General features: G+C 48.3%; 1 protein-coding gene across 2 annotated transcripts in view; it reads left to right on the forward strand.

Annotated features, from left to right (window-relative positions):
* Window positions 1-19,122, forward strand: part of sertad2b (SERTA domain containing 2b) — a 119,337-nt gene that overhangs the window by 40,942 nt on the left and 59,273 nt on the right. Inside the window, exon 1 of one of the 2 annotated variants that reach the window (XM_084320996.1) lies at window positions 5,384-5,523. The exons of the other annotated variant lie outside the window; for it this stretch is intronic. The gene's annotated coding sequence lies outside the window, so the exon portion shown is untranslated. Of the gene's footprint in view, window positions 1-5,383; window positions 5,524-19,122 lie in introns of those variants that run through there. 2 annotated transcript variants of the gene reach the window in all.

The following is a 19,122-nucleotide window of genomic DNA, read 5'->3' on the forward strand; positions in this document are numbered from 1 at the left end:
CACTACCTGGCTCACTGCCTGGCTGTTATTCTGCATCTGAGTGCCGTCTGCCATTCCATTCGCCGCCTCCGCTGTCAATCAGTTGTATCGCCTGGTCCCGCCTCCACCAATCACAAGCGGCAGCACGGCTTCATTGTGTGTGTGTGTGTCCGCGTGAGAGAGAGAGTAAGATAGTTCTCCAACTTTGTGCAGACAGTGAAATCCTGGTTGTTCCCCACCCATCTAGGTTATCTAACTATCGCGCCGCGCCGCCGCCACAACTAGAAACAATGGCCTGGCAAAAAAAATAAATAAATAAAAATAAAATAATGCTCCCGATGGCCAGTCCGGGCCTGCGTATAGAGACAGAGGTGTTTAGCAAGCTGTGACGTACAGGCGTAGAGACAGGTGTTTAGCAGGCTGTGACGTATACAGGCATAGAGACAGGTGTTTAGCAGGCTGTGACGTACAGTATACAGGCATAGAGACAGAGGTGTTTAGCAGGCTGTGACGTATCCAGGCATAGAGACAGAGGTGTTTAGTAGGCTGTGACGTATACAGGCATAGAGCCAAAGGTGTTTAGCAGGCTGTGACGTATACAGGCATAGAGACAGAGGTGTTTAGCAGGCTGTGATGTATACAGGCATAGAGACAGAGGTGTTTAGCAGGCTGTGACGTACAGTATACAGGCATAGAGACAGAGGTGTTTAGCAGGCTGTGACGTATCCAGGCATAGAGACAGAGGTGTTTAGTAGGCTGTGACGTATACAGGCATAGAGCCAAAGGTGTTTAGCAGGCTGTGACGTATACAGGCATAGAGACAGAGGTGTTTAGCAGGCTGTGATGTATACAGGCATAGAGACAGAGGTGTTTAGCAGGCTGTGACGTACAGGCGTAGAGACAGGTGTTTAGCAGGCTGTGATGTATACAGGCATAGAGACAGAGGTGTTTAGCAGGCTGTGACGTACAGGCGTAGAGACAGGTGTTTAGCAGGCTGTGATGTATACAGGCAGGGACGTGCACAGGACTTTAGAGGGGCAGGTGCTCAAAGGCTGAAAAGGGCACAACCGTTGTGTGTATTTTTTAAGCGAGCGCGCGTAGCGCGCGAGCACGATTTTTAAGGGCCCTTTTCGGGCGGGGGGCCCCCTTTTTATGCTTTTTGGGGGGTTTTGGTGATCAAATATTGAATATTGAACTATAATAATCAGTGCAGGAGCTCACTTATCCTTGAAAGACACTTTTATCACTGACTTAAAAGGCCCATACATCTCCATAAATGTTCAGGGGGGAGGGAATAAGTGCTTACCCTACAGACCCCAAGAAGTGCTGTATATTCTGTATTGTTTAATATAAATGCATTTTTTATTCCAATCCCGATTTGTATTTGAGATTCCCAAATCCCATCGGACTTGACTTCTTTGTGTCCCTCAATGAGTGTAATACCAGCATTCAACAGCGGTTTCTATCATCATCATCATCACCACCCACGCTATGCATAAAATATATAGGTCCGCGGAGAGGCATGCTGAGGAGGCCGTGCAAACTGCAATGGAATATGGGGCATCTCTCTCTTTACCTAATATTTTTATTCTATCCTGACATTTTTCAGTTGGAAGGGCAGTCTATATGGCCTAACAGTAAAAAAAAAAAAAAAAAAAAAAAAAAAAAAATCTTCAAAAAGGGCACTTTTTTGATGAGGCTCAAAAAGGCAGGTGCTCAGGCACCCCTTGGCCTCTATGTGTGCACGTGCCTGTATACAGGCATAGAGACAGAGGTGTTTAGCAGGCTGTGACGTATTACAGACATAGAGACAGAGGTGTTTAGGAGGATGTAATGTACAGGCGTAGAGACAGCGTTGAATAGGAGTGTGTTGGCAATGACTTTGTCCTGAAAATAAGTTTGAAAATAAGTCTGAAAATAGGCTCATTGTAATATTCTGTTCATACATTCCTGTGCACAGAGCATATAGCTGTGTATTTATTTCTTACAGATACAGATGTTCTGTGTGTTTGTTTGTGTGTGTGTGCACGCATATGCACATAGGTATGCATCTGCATGTGTACAATTGAGTAAGCTTCTAAGCTGGGGGTCCAAATGGCCAGGGTTTTATTTTGGAGCAGTGCAGCCTCTCTCCATTGTGAGTAGAAAATGTTTTTTTTTTGGTGTGTAGCTACTGGACTTTGGTGGCACCATAGTTTGTCTCGAGTTTAGTTTAGTTTATACCAAACCGACTGCAGTTGGTTGGTGTGGGCATCAGTGGCACAGCTCTGGCTTAATGAGCAACCAGGCTGGCAGCACTGGGATCGGCTGGCGGAGGGTTTATAAGCATATATCAATTAATGGAATGATTTTGAAATATTAGAACCTTTGTGATACATTATGTATGAGCTGAGTAAGTGTGATCGGCCTCATAGGACCCTTGAGTTTGTTTGTGTGCGAGCAGTGGCGGCTCGCCACCGGGGGCGCTAGGGCGCCGACCCACCTGTTAAATCAGAGAAGAAGAAAAAAAAACGTTTTTGTTTTTTGTTTTATAGCCCTATAAATAATATAAACATGTTTAAAATGAATAATATTTACTCATTTTAAGTATGTTTGTGTTTCCAATGCACAATATAATGTTATTATATAAAATAAAAAATACTCGTTTTCTTGAACAGGAAGTGACTCACTTTTTTTTTTTTTATAATTTTTTGGTTGGATTTTGTATTATGTTGGAATCCGGGCGCGATTTGAAGCGGTCTAGCCAGTAGCGTCAAGAATTTCTGTAGCCGCATTTCGCGGAGACGCTCTCTGATTGGCCGACGCCAGTATTTTTTTCCGTAGCAGAATTTCACAGAGACGATCTCTGATTGGCCGAATCCAATTTCTAATGTTCCAATTCTAGCTTATTCCTAGGTTGGTCCGTTGGTGGTAGAGATAGTTGTGTTGTTGTGAGATGCAGCTGTTTGTCTTAGAGCGTGCCGTGACTGCAAGTTCTTTAGACTGTTAAGCTTAGGCACTCTTTCAAAGTTGGTTACGGTTAGAGTTTGTCTTAGAGCATGGCGATAGAACGCCAGGTAGTTTGCAGTCTGTTCGACGCGGAAATGGACAAAGGAATGAAGTACTTGTGTTGTGTGGTGCTAACTGCTAACAAGCTAATGTAACAGAGGCAACTCGCCCCTGCCACGAATTCGACCATGCCTTGAGTGGGAGTCGAACCCCAGGCGTCCGCACTGCGGGCGACATCACAAACCGCTGCGCCAAGAAAGGAATTCCCTTCTAAGCGCTCAGTTTGGATGCCTCTGGGGAGTGAGTTTTACACCCGTTACACTCACCCCCCCTAAACTCACACCACCCAAGGCATCCGGGTCTACGGCACCAGTGTAACAGAGGCAACTCGCCCCTGCCACGAATTCGACCATGCCTTGAGTGGGAGTCGAACCCCAGGCGTCCGCACTGCGGGCGACATCACAAACCGCTGCGCCAAGAAAGGAATTCCCTTCTAAGCGCTCAGTTTGGATGCCTCTGGGGAGTGAGTTTTACACCCGTTACACTAACACTTGGCCAACAAGCTATATGGCGGATGCAGTCTGGACACAGTGGACAGTGGTCTGGAATACATCAACAGTGGATTATACACTTTATCAAGGCAAGCCCTCCTGCCCTGGACGTGTCAACTAAACAGTGAGTCTCTCTCTCTCTCTCTCTCGCTCTCTCTCTCTCTCTCTCTCTCTCTCTCTCTCTCTCTCTCTCTCTCTCTCTCTCTCTCTCTCTCTCTCTCTCTCTTTCTTTTGGATTGAAAATACGTGGATTATGGCTTGTTCAATATCGTCTATGTTTGAATGAATGAATGAATGAAAACTTTATTAACAGATTGCAGAATGGGTACAATACAGTACGGCTCAATACACACAATTGTTAAGGGGATGCAGACCAGAGAAAGACGTTTGTCTTGTTTACATCAGGGTCCCAGATTTTCGATTCATATCGATAGTTTAATAGCTAGCCTTGGCTCGTTTAACAATATGCAAAATATGTGTACAGCCCTGTACTCATACTGAAGTTATTCTTGGTATATAATACTATACTAGGTCTGATTGTGTAACGAATCGATTCCACGTCGCGCTGTGTGTGAGAGAGAGAAGGAGAGAGGGAGAGATCTGCGTGTGTTTGGAGACGGAGCGAGTTTTGTTTCTAACTTTTCTATTTATATATTGTGTTTCAAGTTGTGAATTAGACTATACTTTATTTGACTGGTTGTGTGTTGTTGTAGTAACAGCTGAGCGACTCGTTCATAAGAGCCGATTCATTGCCGTGAGCGTGAGTCGAATCGCTCACGTCTTGCCATGAGTCGGTTGCGTGGTACTGTACATGTTTGCAAAATGTTTTGGTATAGCGCCCCTAGTGGAGAGAGAACCAGCAGCCGCTACTGTGTGCGAGAGAGAGAGAGAGAGAGAGAGAGAGAGAGAGAGAGAGAGAGAGAGAGAGAGAGAGAGATGGTTGAGGCAGAGTTCTAATACATATTAATTATGGGGACATACATGTTACAGAATCGACAGAGAGATAGAGCCTGCGAAAGAGAGAGAGAGAGCGAGAGAAAGATATCGAGAGTTAATTCTGTGTGGTTGAGGCAGAGTTCTAATACATATTAATTATGGGGACATACATGTTACAGAATCGACAGAGAGATAGAGCCTGCGAAAGAGAGAGAGAGAGCGAGAGAAAGATATCGAGAGTTAATTCTGTGTGGTTGAGGCAGAGTTCTAATACAAACTTGGGGACATACATGTTAGATAGAGCCTGTGTGTGAGAGTGAAAGAGAGATATAACCTGTGTGTGTGTGAGAGTGAAAGAGAGATATAGCCTGTGTGTGTGCGTGTGCGTGTGTGTGTGTGTGTGAGAGAGTGAAAAAGAGAGTGAGGGAGAGAGAGAAAGAGAGTGTGTGAGAGATAGCGAAAGAGAGAAAGAGAGAGAGCGAGAGTTTATTCTGTGTGGTTGAGACAGAGTTCTAATACATATTATGGGGACATACTCGTTACAGAATCTACAGAGAGATAGAGCCTGCGTGTGAGAGAGAGAGAGAGAGAGAGAGAGAGAGAGAGAGAGAGAGAGAGAGAGAGAGAGAGAGAGAGAGAGAGAGAGAGAGAGAGAGAGAGAGAGAGAGAGAGAGAGAGAGAGAGAGAGAGAGAGAGAGAATGAGAATGTGTGTGTGTTTGTGTACGTGCGTGCACGTGTGTGTGACTCGGGGGCGGACCTCAGCGAGAGGCCAGGGCTACAGTAGACGTTGAATCCCAGCCTTCATTCTCCGACGTCATTCCTTCTCGGGGCAGCAGCTGCGCTGAGCGGGGCCATTGGTAGCTCCGGTTCAGCCTTGTTTCCATATCACCGGTGGGTTCTTTTCACCCACCTCCTACTATCCGCGCCATTGTGTGACAGCAAAGCCCTTCGAACCGAGGAACGTGTGCGCGAAGGAGTGCGGGTTTGTTTTTTTCAGCAGCAGCGACCCGGGTCTGTTTACACATAATTCCGATGTTTCTTTTCCAAACTCCGGTGGATCTTCATGTGGTAAGTAAGCGAAACTAACGCGAATAAGGCTGTGTGTGTGCGGAGTACATGGACGAGAGGAATGCACGGCAAGCAAATAAATATGTGGCACATCAATGCAATCTTTATTTCGAATGAATACTAATAGACTAGTCGAACCGCTAATATTCCGACAATGCTTGCCGGTTGGAATTCGGTTCGAAAGGTCTTAGTCACGTGATAATAACGGAAAACAAGTACTATAATACTTGTTATAGCTACTTCGAATGACCTTCTGTCGCCGCTATGAGCCGGAGCCCTGCTGAGAGTACTATGCTGCTCATTTTGCCTCACTTTAAAACTTATTCCGGACCCTGTGTGTTTTACAACACGCTATACAATTTCTGTCACAGTGAGATAAAAATGTCTTGTTTTGATCAAACCTTTCAACCAAAAGAAAGAAGCGTGTTGAGATCTCTCGGAGACTGCTGCTGTGTTGTCGGGAGTCGGGACGCCGTGCCTCTGCCAGTCAACACGGGGCTGTTTCGTAACATGTTGCACCACAGCAGCAGCTCGCACTGTTACAGTGTTGATGGAAGAAGGGACCTGCCTCTTCGTTACTTTGAGGTATTTTTGGACACATTATTTTGACTTTACAGTTTGACTAAGTGGCAGTTTGTTGCTGTAGTTAGTTGCTTAGTAGTTAGTAATTACTTGATGTTGTTTGTCAAACTGTAAATCTAAATAATTTGTACAAACTGCAAGCCTAATAGCCGAAGTTTTATCTCAGTCATTTGTGTGTGTGTGTGTCTGTGTGTAAATTGTTATATAGAATAGAATATAAGTACTTTATTAATCCAGAGGAAAATTCAGCACCACAGATCGCTCACAATAAACATTTAGGTAGTCAAAAATAAGAATACACAGTCAAATATACATTCTAAAATATGTATTCTAAAATATGCAGTCCAAAAATATACAGGAAAGTGTACAGTAAAAATGTACAGGAAGATATCGCTGTCATGAGGATATTTTGACTGCTCATAGGCTTGACACTGCAGTAATAAGTTTGATACTGCATTAATAATTATGCTAGCTGCGGAATGCACTGGCCAGACATATCGATTGGGGGGCATCGACTGTGGATTCTGGGGTATAAAGCTGCTTCTTCGCAAGTGTCAAGCTGTTTTCTTCCCGAGGACGGGCGGAAAAGAGCGCCGTGCTCGAATGCATGCAGCTACACATGTCTGGTGGTGGTGACCTAATTCTGCTCCCTTCCCCTTTTGTTCAGCTTTTTATTTATGGAGGTGTGTGCGCCGTGCGTCTGTGTATGCGTGTTGACTCCCTGACATGCAAGATAATAATCAGACACTTGTGAGTCCAAAGACCACACCACACACACACACACATACAAATGTACTTAATAGGTACGATCAAGGTCCACCTATAGGTTAGCTCACCAACACTGGTACACCGGAGTCTCACACACACACACACACACACACACACACACACACACACACACACACACACACACACACACACACACACACACACACACACACACACATACACACACAGTGTAGCAGTTATTATTGACATTTGATGAATGATTCAATCAATTATTGGAACACACAAAATCTTAATTTCTTTTTTTGAATAGATATATTGTAGGGCATTTCTACTTTATTAGACAGGGCAGTGAGAGACAGGATATCGGAGGGAGAGAGAGAAAGAGAGAGAGAAAGAGAGAGAGAGAGAGAGAAGGGGGGTGACCCACAACAAAGGCCTCAGGTCAAACCCAGGACGTTGCGATTACATGTTATGCACCACATACAGAATTGTAACAGAGATGTTATTAGAAATGCAGCAACATGGCGTCAGCACCACATTGTCTTATCTGTCCTTGTGTGTGAAGGAGAAGCTCTCAGTGAAGCCTTCATTCGGACTCCTAAGTTTAACAACCCTTCATCCCCAACTGCATAGCTTTTTTAACCTACTTAAGTCCACCGATGGTTTGGTCTTAGCCGACCAAGATTTTGTTAATCGATTCGGGTTGATCTTTATGCATTTCTCCATTCTGAATGAGTTATGAATGAGATATAAGGGAGGTCTTTCTGCATGTGGGAAACTGAAATCGTATGATTAGTCGAAAAAGTCTTGTGACTATTAGTGGACTAAGACTTTGTTTAGTCGAGGAGGACAGTCCTACAGCCTTCGTTTCAGGTGGACCAAGTTCACCATTGCTAAAAAAAGTAAGGATGCCCCGATCACGTTTTTTGCCACTGATCACCGATCATCTATGAGCCATATCGGCCGATACACTGCCGATACCGATCTTTTTGGGTTTTGTTATAGCAGCTGGCAGTATTATACTGTAGGACAGGTCTAACACAGGCATTGGAAAAAGTCCGGACTAAATTATCTAATCTAATCTTAGAAATGAAGTAAAGTGAATAGTACTGGGTGTTAAGCATAACAGAATCTAAGTTAAAGGGGACATGCATTGCTATTCCTTGCACTATTTTACACAATTCCTGTGAGTCTATGGAATACATCTGTAAGTTTTTTTTTCAAAAAAATTCATTGTTTTTATATTTCTAATGAAGTACTCAAAAGCATCATTTTTCAGCCTCAGGATTTCAGGCTGTTATTGGATGGGCTCCGCCCATAAGTGCTTTGACAGTCACCCACACAGCGTGATACATACGCGAGAGAGAGAACGAGCAAGCGAGAGAGAGAGAGAGGAGAGATGCGTCCCTGACACACACGCAGTCAAGTTTGTGTGTAAATGCTCTGACGAGGGAGAGAGAGGAGAGATGCGTCCCCGACACACACGCAGTCAAGTTTGTGTGTAAATGCTCCGACGAGGGAGAGAGATGGCGCACACACATTTTTACACACACTTCTGCACAATCCCGCCGGTCCCTCTCTCTCTCTCTCGCTTGCTCGTTCTCTGCCTCTGTCAAAACCCGTTTGAGGAAGTGTCAGGTTACACTATGCGCTACAACCATAGAGGGGGCGTTACTGCAAATCAGTACCTTATTCACGTCAGCAATACCGTCAAATCAGAACAGCTTAGTTGAGTGAGGGAAGATCTCGTGAACTCGAGACTAGACTGATGAGTCCATATGATAATTAATGACACAGACCACATTGATATAATCCCCAATTGCTAGGAAAATGTGCTAAACACTGGAAAAGGCCATTTATAATTAGGGATGCCCCGATCGATCGGCCACCGATCGTTATCGGCCGATAATCAGTATAAATATGCGATCGGTGATCGGTGATAATGCTTTATTTTCGCCGATCGTCAAAACCGATCTCACGCTGTCGCTGAGTTCTGTCTCAGACACCGGGTGGTGCGGCGTCTGCTCATCCCTCCAGCCCCTCCCGCACGCATGTAAACACGGGTCTACTCTAGTCTAGTGGGACGGGACACGGGAGGACGGCGTCTCCCTGAGCTAACGTTAGCTTAGCTACCGTTACAAAATGACCCAGTCAACTATTCCCTTTTAGTTTAATACATGATGAGGCATTGTCTAACGGAACGGTATCTAGCCGGCCAGCTACCGATAGCTCCTGACATCAACAAACGCTCCATCAAGTCTAGTAGAGACGTGTATGATACCTGTTAGCTGTTAGCTGTTAGCTCACGTTAGCGCAAGTTAGTTCACTGTTCAAAACGAAATGTCCCATTGAACTAAATAATTCACTGAGGCGTTGTATTAACGTTATATATCCGGCTAGCAGTAGCTACAGATAGCTCCTGATATCAATTTCTTATAACACTGATTCGATGCGTATTCGAGCTGAGGGCATGTTGAATGTGATATGACCACAGTAACGTTATACCATTAGGGTCCAGCTGCAGCGCAGGAGAATCCTGGCCGTATCTTGAGGCTACTCAAGTATAGGTCCAGCTGCAGCTCCGGAGAATCCTGGCCGTAGCTGGAGGCTACTAGAGTACACACAGACAGTGGAGCTTGTTGCGTGGTGGCGATGTCTCGCAGATAATACAAGTACAAGTCTAATTGTTGTGAAGGGCCAGATTAAACCGAATATATATATTTATTTATATATATATATTTAATTGTATTTGTATATTCTCTAATATTCCCTGATATCCCTTGTATATTCCTTGTACAATATGCATTGAATATCCATTCTAGCCTACTGAACATCCCATAATAGTCTCCATTCTACTATTGGTCGAGACCTTGGTGCCAGGCTGCCATACCCCTCAGACCCAGTTCAAACGTACCGCTCAACATGTACGAACAAGTCCTAGTTCCGCGTAAGAATCTGGCTACCGCACCACTAATGGGACTATTTGTTCATAGTGCGTATATATACTGCGCTACTAAAGTAGGACTTTCTTTTCAGTCCAGTTTCTTACCCTCCAATAGAGTCACAGACGTAAAGCCTCCCCGCGACGCCACGTGTGGGAGTAAGGCCAAGTTCGCCTACCATCGGTATTGAGACATCGTGTATATTAATATTTGAATAGTCATATTTGGCACTATATCGTCGAGTTGGACGTAGTCTATTAAGCTAATAATAGACTGTTAATATATAGTGCTTCGTGCGGTGAGAATACTACCGTAGTCGGCACCCCATCGTTTCGGGCAGAAAACTGGCTGCTTATCCAGGGTGGTTGACCCCACGTGAAGCTGCACCCGAGGAGCCCCAGAGCCGACGAGCGAGTGGACCTGTATACCGGATTATTCTACCGACGACAGCCCGCCTTCCCAGGCACGGATTATGCTTTGTATACGTTGATTATTCCATGGATAAAGACCCCCGACACTGCCGTGTGTTGGAACCCCCCCCCCCCCTGGAGAGGACGCAAGGTGAGGAGACGCTCTGCAAGACGAGGTCGCTTCACGTCTCTCCTCCGTGGACCGGAGGACGCCGGCCCACAAAGAGTCCATCTGCTTTCATCTGTGGTCCAAGGATCGCCGGCGCATTGAACGGCACTACAGTGGGTTCACCTGGGATACCCTTGGCCGGATGAGGCAGCCGGATTCTACCCCCCCCCCCCCTTCCTACTCCTGTCGGCTTACAAGCGACCGGATTAACCCCCCCTAGTGTATCCAGTCTATAATCATTAAAGTATCATTGCTGCTTTTCCTTAACTATTCCAGGTCGTATATGTACCACCTGCGCCTTCAGAGATTGGACATTCTCTATTGATATACCGACGAATACTCTTGCCATAAAAGTGCATACTAATTCCCATTCATAAATGTGATTGATTTGATTAAGTGCTTGCTCTACACACCATCGCTGTGTAGAAATAAAGACCTATTTCTAATTCGTACATTTGTGTTGGATCCGTTTCATCTACGTGACAGTGTTCATCATAATATATTTATGCCGTGTACTGGGTGGCCGAATATTAAGTACAAAGGTAGTGGTAGTAAGTATCATATCTAGTAATACAGTCAGGGAATTGTACCCCTCAGTTACAATTGGTCCTTCGAGCCGGAGGGTAATTAGTGTAATATTAATATAGTGTTATTAATATTGAAATGGCCTATGATGAACACTCCACGAAACGATCCTCCTAACCAACGCCCGCAGCGCGAACGACGGCTCCCTCAGTACTTAGAGGCTTACGCTGTCAGTCAACAACCTAGTCTTCTACTAACAGTAAACGCGGTAAAACTAGAAAGTAAAAGTACGTCTAACCCCAACGCCCAGACTACCCCGACCATAGAGGCCCCTACGGGCTCTAATGTAACTGACCAAGTTCACGGTGGGGACCAGTGGGAACCAGACATGACTTCACACCCCGCCAGTACTGAAGAAGTAGTCCCCGATGAGTCCCGGGAGGAATACAACGCTACCGAGAGAGAACTCGGCACGGAAGAAGACGGGGAGAGCACCGTGGAGATAGAGCTCCAAGGCTCCGCAAGGAGTACCCCGAGGGAAGGCTCCCCTATACAACCGCCTTCTCCCAGCGAGGCAGAGAGGACCCTACAGCAGGCCTTCCTCATCAGCCTGAACGCCGCTGCTGAACGCGACCGACTGCAGATCCAGCAGCGGAGCGAAGAAGAGCATATACGTCTAGAAATAAGACGCATTCAGAGGGAAGAGAATGTGGCCCGAGACCGAGCAGACAGCCAGCGAGCAGCTGCTGGTGCTCTACGGGACGCAGAGCGCGACAGACAGCAAGCGCAACTAATAGAACAGCTGATCAGACGGACAACACCCTCTCCCTCCGCCAGAGGCTCCAGGAACTCGTCTAGACACACCTCCAGGGCGGCATCCCCTAGCCGAGTAAACAACCCTGAACTTGACCAACAGACGAGGTCTATACCCCCCACAGACCACCTCCCCCCACCGGTCCAAGCGAGACCTAGCAACCGGGAAGGAGCAGCATATCCTGTGGAGAGGCTAAACCAGAGACTACAAGCACTGGATGACCTAACTGAAGACGAAGAGGAAGAGGAGGAGAACCACGCCCGACGACAGCACAGTACTCTACCGGACCAGGAGGTCCGGTACAGCCCAGGCTATACTCCCGCGGAGCTGCGCTACAGACCCCCGACTCTATACACGGGTGAGCACGACGCACGACCCGCACCGAGGAACAGCACCTGGACAAGCGGGCCATGGTACACTGCCGGTACCAGCCCATACCAAGGAGCGGGAGGAGACTCGCCTAGGAGGCCTCTCCCCCAACGCTCGCCGATGTATCCACAGTCAGCGTCATACATTGGCACGCCTATGGTACCCGACTTCACCCAAGAGAACCGGGCCCAGTATACAGAACTCCGCATGTGTCTGGAGACCATGTTGGTGGATGTCTTGGATGAACGCCATAAATACGCCATCCTACTGAAGCACTTAAAGGTACCCCGCGCACATAATATAGCGCTCGCCTACGCGACTTCCACCACCCCATACACAGCAGCGCTGGTAGCATTGGACCAGAGGTATGGGCGCATATGGGATTACGTGATCCAGGAGATCCGACACATCGACCGCTTACCCCCAGCAATAGACAATCGAGCACTGGACGACCTGTCCATCAGAGTGCAGTCCCTGGTAGGGATGTTGGGAGCGCAGAGAGAGAAGGGGAGGCATGAACTTTACGCCAACTCAAATGTGGAAAGGATCTTGGAGAAGCTGCCGCCCGCTCGACAGGAGCGTTTTAGGCGACAGAGAGACCACCGAGACCCGAATGGCCCCGAACCGAACCTCCTCGATCTAGCAGACTTCCTGGCGAGAGAAGTCAGCAGCCTACGGCTAGATACATTCGGACGGAGCACCCCTGGCTCCAGAGAAGGAACCAGACGACTAAATGATGGAAGAAGATCGGTGACTGTGATGCACCAATCGGAGTCAGTACCGAGCAGCAGGAGCCACAGTACCCCCTCCAGAACGGAGAAGTGGAAGATAGTGTGCCCCTACTGTGAGAAAGAACACTGGCTAGCGCAATGTGACTCCTTCCCCAAGCTGAACGCGGAGGAAGCAAGTCAATGGATAAAGTCCAACAAGCGCTGTTTTCGCTGTGCGCACTCACACATGGCAGCCGAATGCCGCTTAAAGAAAAGGTGCACCAAGTGCGATGGAGCCCATCTGGACATACTTCACGACAGTAACAGACGGCGCCCTTCACCCGCACCATCCAGCAGCAAAGCGAGCGTCATGTACATCGATCCCGCCAGCAGCAGTGGAGCCCGAGTACTCCTAAAAGTAGTGCGTGTGACACTAAGCTACCAGAATAAAGTCCTGGACACTTACGCCGTCCTCGATGACGGGTCCGAGAAGACCCTTCTGCTCGCCTCCGCTGCGGCCCAGCTAGGGCTGCGGGGAAGCGAAACCCAAATGACAATTCGGACAATAAGACGAGATTTGAAGACGATAAAGGGCGAGAATGTCTCATTCTCTATCGCAGCAAGCGGCCAGCCTGAGCGACGGTACCAGATTACAGACGCTTTCACCAGCCAAGAAATAGGACTGTCGCGGTACACATACCCCGTCGCCAAGCTGATGGAGAAATATGCACATCTGCGCAAGTTACCGATCCCGCTCATAGACAATGCTATGCCGACCCTGTTGATAGGCTCCGACCATGCAGACATCATTGTCCCGATAGACCGGGTTCATACCGGACCCCGAGGCTGTCCTGCAGCAGTCGAGACCCGTTTGGGATGGACTCTCCAAGGCCCGCTCGCCAAATCTCTCAACCGAAGTACAGCCACTAGATGTCTCCACTCCCGAGTCACAGAGGGAGAAACCGCACTCCTGCAACACGTAGAGCGGCTATGGACCTTGGAACAAATGCCCTTTAAGAACGGAAAGAAAGACATTCGCTCTAAAGATGACATTTACGCCATTCACCTCCTCGAGACAGGGACCAAGAGAGTCCCGGTCAACGGCGTGTTGAGATACGCCACGCCACTCCTGCGGCGAGAAGGAATGCCTACTTTCCACGCCAAGACAGACGCCACAGAACGGTACCTGCTGAACACGGAGCGGCGCTTAGCCAAGAACCCCGCCCAAGAGAGTGTATACCGCGCTGAGATTGAGAAGCTCATCACAGCGGGACACGTCACAAAGATGGACATTAAAGAGGCTGACCAGACCACTGAATCGTGGTACGTGCCTCACCACAAGGTCCATCACAACGGTAAAGACCGCATAGTATTTAACTGCAGCTACCAGATCGGATCCCAAAATCTGAATAAAGAGTTACTGCCCGGTCCCACACTCGGCCCCTCCCTACTCGGCGTTCTACTCCGCTTCCGCCAGGAAAAGGTGGCCATCAGCGGGGACATTAAAGGAATGTTCCTGCAGGTGAGATTAGTAGAGGAGGACAAGCCCCTGTTACGGTTCCTATGGAGAGAGAAGCCAGGAGATGAGCACCCAGCCATCTACCAATGGGAAGTCCTCCCCTTCGGAACGACGTGCAGCCCCTGCTGTGCTACATTTGCACTACAGAAACATGTAGCAGAGGACCCAGCAGCGGACGAAGAGGTCCGACACAGCGTAAAGAACAGCTTCTACGTAGACAACTGTCTACAAAGCCTTTCAACCCAGGAAGAAGCCGAGGCTCTCCTGATTAAACTCCGCGCCTCATTGATCAAAGGCGGCTTTAATCTCAGGCAGTGGGCCAGCAGCGATCCGCAAGTACTGCGCAGCCTCTCCTCCGAGGACAAGGCAGCCAGCAGCGAGACCTGGATGGCTACAATCCCGGGAGAAGCCCAGGAGATGACCCTGGGATTGGTGTGGCGATTCAAAACAGATTCGCTTCACTACAGACACAAGCCCCTGACTACGGAGCAGGGAAGGCCGGCGGCGGCGCCGACCACCAGACGGAGTGTGTACACAACACTCGCCCGACAATATGACCCGCTAGGATGTATTCTACCGTACACCACCAGGGCAAAAATGATTGTACGAGCATTGTGGGACAAGGACCAGGGCTGGGACGACCCCATTCCCGCACACCTTGCATCCACCTGGAGAGAGTGGGAGATGGAGCTCCACTCACTCCCAGGCGTTAATATGCGCCGAAGCTACTTCCCACCCACGGTGAGGCCAGAGACATGTAAAATGGACTTACACGTCTTCAGTGACGCCTCAGAGGTCGCATACGGATCAGTAGCCTACTTGCGGGCCCAAGAAAAGGGGGGAGAGATCTACACAGCATTTGTCCTCGCCCGCTCGAGAATAGCCCCACGCAAGCAACAATCTATCCCACGCCTAGAGCTCTGCGCAGCCCTAGCCGGAGCGCACCTAGCCACGCTCATCCAACGTGAGCTCACCATACCGGTGTCTAGAACAATCCTGTGGTCAGATTCCACGACAGTACTCGCCTGGATCAAATCGGACTCATGCAAGTACAAAGTCTTCGTGGGAGTCAGAGTCACCGAGATTCAAGACTTAACCGAAGAGTTAACCGGAGAAACAGAGTGGCGCTACGTTGATACAAAACAGAACCCAGCTGACGTCATCACCCGGGGGATGCCCCTAGATGACCTCACCCGTCGCAATGTCTACAGTGACGGCCCCGCATTCCTAAGACTCCCGGAAGGACAGTGGCCCATGCCTATCCCGAGGGAAGCAAGTCCAGAGGAGGTGGAAAATAAGAAGTCTGTGTTCTGTGGATTGAGCACCGTAGCCTCCACCGACCCTAACATAGACGATTGCACGTCCATAGAGAGTGCACAACAAAGAACATTCCTGCGGTACCACCCGGAGTGCAAGTCCCCCGCTGATATGTCAGCAGCTAACTACGAGGAAGCAGAATTGCTTCTACTGCAGCGAGCCCAGAGAGACTCGTTCCCCGATGAATTGGCCTGTCTACAGGGAGGAAAGCCCGTCCCATCCGACAGCAGATTAATTCATCTGGCCCCCGAGAGCGACGCTCATACCCTCATCAGAGTGGGTGGCCGCCTACGCAGAGCCCCCAATCTACCGGATGACATTAAATACCCGATCGTATTGAACAGCCGACACAAGGTCACAGAGCTGATTATAAAGAAATACGATGAGGATGTACATCACGCAGGAGCAGAAAGAGTCTTCGCGGAAATCCGACGTTGTTACTGGATCCTACAAGGAAGAGAGGCGGTACGACGCTTCCAGCGAACATGTCTAGACTGCCGCAAGTGGCGCGCGCAGCCCAGCATACCAAGGATGGCTGACCTTCCTCCATGTCGCCTCCGAATCGGTGACAAGCCATTCCACTCAACGGGTATGGACTGCTTTGGCCCGCTGCACATAAAGAAAGGAAGAGGAACCGAGAAGCGGTGGGGTATTGTATTCAAATGCATGACCACCAGAGCGATACACATCGAGCTTCTCCCGACCATGAGCACAGACTCATTCCTTATGGCCTTCCGTAGATTCACATCACGGAAAGGAAGACTGTCTACCCTATTGTCCGATCATGGGACAAACTTCAAAGGCGGCGAAAGAGAGCTGAGAGAGAGCTTCCAAGCTATGGGCCCAGAACTTAAGACCCACCTCGCTCCAGCACAGGTTGATTTCCAATTCAACCCCCCAAACGCACCCCACTTCGGTGGCACTTGGGAACGAGAAGTGCGCTCCATAAAGACAGCCCTGTACGCAGTACTTGGGGCCCAGACTGTGGCGGAAGAAGTCCTAATGACAGTCCTCACGGAGATTGAGGGAGTACTTAACTCGAAGCCCCTCGGATATGTCTCCAGTGATGTGGCGGATATCGACCCAGTTACCCCCAACACACTCCTGATGGGGCGGCTAGATCCTGCATTACCCCAGACAATGTACCGGCCTGAAGAAGCGAACGGCCGACGAATGTGGAGGTACAGCCAAGTATTAGCCGACAAGTTTTGGAGCAGTTTCCTACTGCACTACCTACCGTCTCTACAGACCCGCCAGAAGTGGGTAAAGGAGAGAGACAATTTGACAGAAGGAACAGTCGTCATGATTATTGATCAATCACTGCCCAGAGCTATGTGGCCGGCCGTAGGAATCTGGCTACCGCACCACTAATGGGACTATTTGTTCATAGTGCGTATATATACTGCGCTACTAAAGTAGGACTTTCTTTTCAGTCCAGTTTCTTACCCTCCAATAGAGTCACAGACGTAAAGCCTCCCCGCGACGCCACGTGTGGGAGTAAGGCCAAGTTCGCCTACCATCGGTATTGAGACATCGTGTATATTAATATTTGAATAGTCATATTTGGCACTATATCGTCGAGTTGGACGTAGTCTATTAAGCTAATAATAGTCTGTTAATATATAGTGCTTCGTGCGGTGAGAATACTACCGTAGTCGGCACCCCATCGTTTCGGGCAGAAAACTGGCTGCTTATCCAGGGTGGTTGACCCCACGTGAAGCTGCACCCGAGGAGCCCCAGAGCCGACGAGCGAGTGGACCTGTATACCGGATTATTCTACCGACGACAGCCCGCCTTCCCAGGCACGGATTATGCTTTGTATACGTTGATTATTCCATGGATAAAGACCCCCGACACTGCCGTGTGTTGGAACCCCCCCCCCCCCTGGAGAGGACGCAAGGTGAGGAGACGCTCTGCAAGACGAGGTCGCTTCACGTCTCTCCTCCGTGGACCGGAGGACGCCGGCCCACAAAGAGTCCATCTGCTTTCATCTGTGGTCCAAGGATCGCCGGCGCATTGAACGGCACTACAGTGGGTTCACCTGGGATACCCTTGGCCGGATGAGGCAGCCGGATTCTACCCCCCCCCCCTTCCTACTCCTGTCGGCTTACAAGCGACCGGATTAACCCCCCCTAGTGTATCCAGTCTATAATCATTAAAGTATCATTGCTGCTTTTCCTTAACTATTCCAGGTTGTATATGTACCACCTGCGCCTTCAGAGATTGGACATTCTCTATTGATATACCGACGAATACTCTTGCCATAAAAGTGCATACTAATTCCCATTCATAAATGTGATTGATTTGATTAAGTGCTTGCTCTACACACCATCGCTGTGTAGAAATAAAGACCTATTTCTAATTCGTACATTTGTGTTGGATCCGTTTCATCTACGTGACAGTGTTCATCATAATATATTTATGCCGTGTACTGGGTGGCCGAATATTAAGTACAAAGGTAGTGGTAGTAAGTATCATATCTAGTAATACAGTCAGGGAATTGTACCCCTCAGTTACACTAATTATATAATATATATTTTATAAAAAAAAAAATTTTTTTTATATAAAAAAAATTGTTAATTTCTTTGAATCAAAAACGATCGGTATCGGATCGGTATCGGCCGATATGGCTCACGACGATCGGTGATCGGTATCGGTGGCAAAAAACGTGATCGGGGCATCCCTATTTATAATGCATGGGACCTTTAATTTACTTCTGACCATTATAGTCAAAGTATTTTCCTATGAACTGAAACTCATAAGATCACATAAGGCTAGCATCATTGGCGTTCAGTTACAGCTATGAAGAACGATAGCTAGTTAGCCAACGCTAGCCAACAGCTGCAAAAACGAATGCCATTGATGTTATCACTGACATTGATATTATGAGCTATACGTTAGACAATGCCTCATGTATTAAACTAAAGTGAATAGTTTACTGGGCCATTTTGTTTAAACAGCAGCTAGGTAGCTAACGTTAGCCAACGGAAGAATGATAGCTAGTTAGCCAACGCTAGCCAACTCGCGAGAGAAGACGGCTGTCAAACGTAGGGCTTGAAGAGCTAGTTTGCTTCTAGAATTGAAGGACCGCTCTGCTCTGTGTCTATTATGAAATGACAATTGCGTGTTGACACGCCCACTACGCAAAGCCATTACTCGCACACTGTGCTCCTAAATGATTTTTCCAGTTCGCAAATATCTATTTTTAGGGGCAAATGCGAGTGAAATAGTCACACTGTAGAGCCCTGGGCCCTCATTCATCAACGTGGACTTTGACCTTGACCTACTTCCACACGTAAGCACGGAATTTAGAACTAGCGCACGCACAGGGAAGTCGGCATTCATCACACGTGCGTAAGCAGGCTCTACGCACACCTGTCATGATGAATCCCACCTTGGCCCTGCGCCGCAGCTCGTGCACGCTTTCACGTATTTGCATACCAAAACCGCCCCGACCAACCAAATATGGTCAGGCCCTCCCCTTCAAATACCATGAGGGAATCCCTGTGCGTG

This window comes from Notolepis coatsorum (assembly GCF_963971535.1).
Source record: "Notolepis coatsorum genome assembly, chromosome: 9".
Classification (NCBI taxonomy): domain Eukaryota; kingdom Metazoa; phylum Chordata; class Actinopteri; order Aulopiformes; family Paralepididae; genus Notolepis; species Notolepis coatsorum.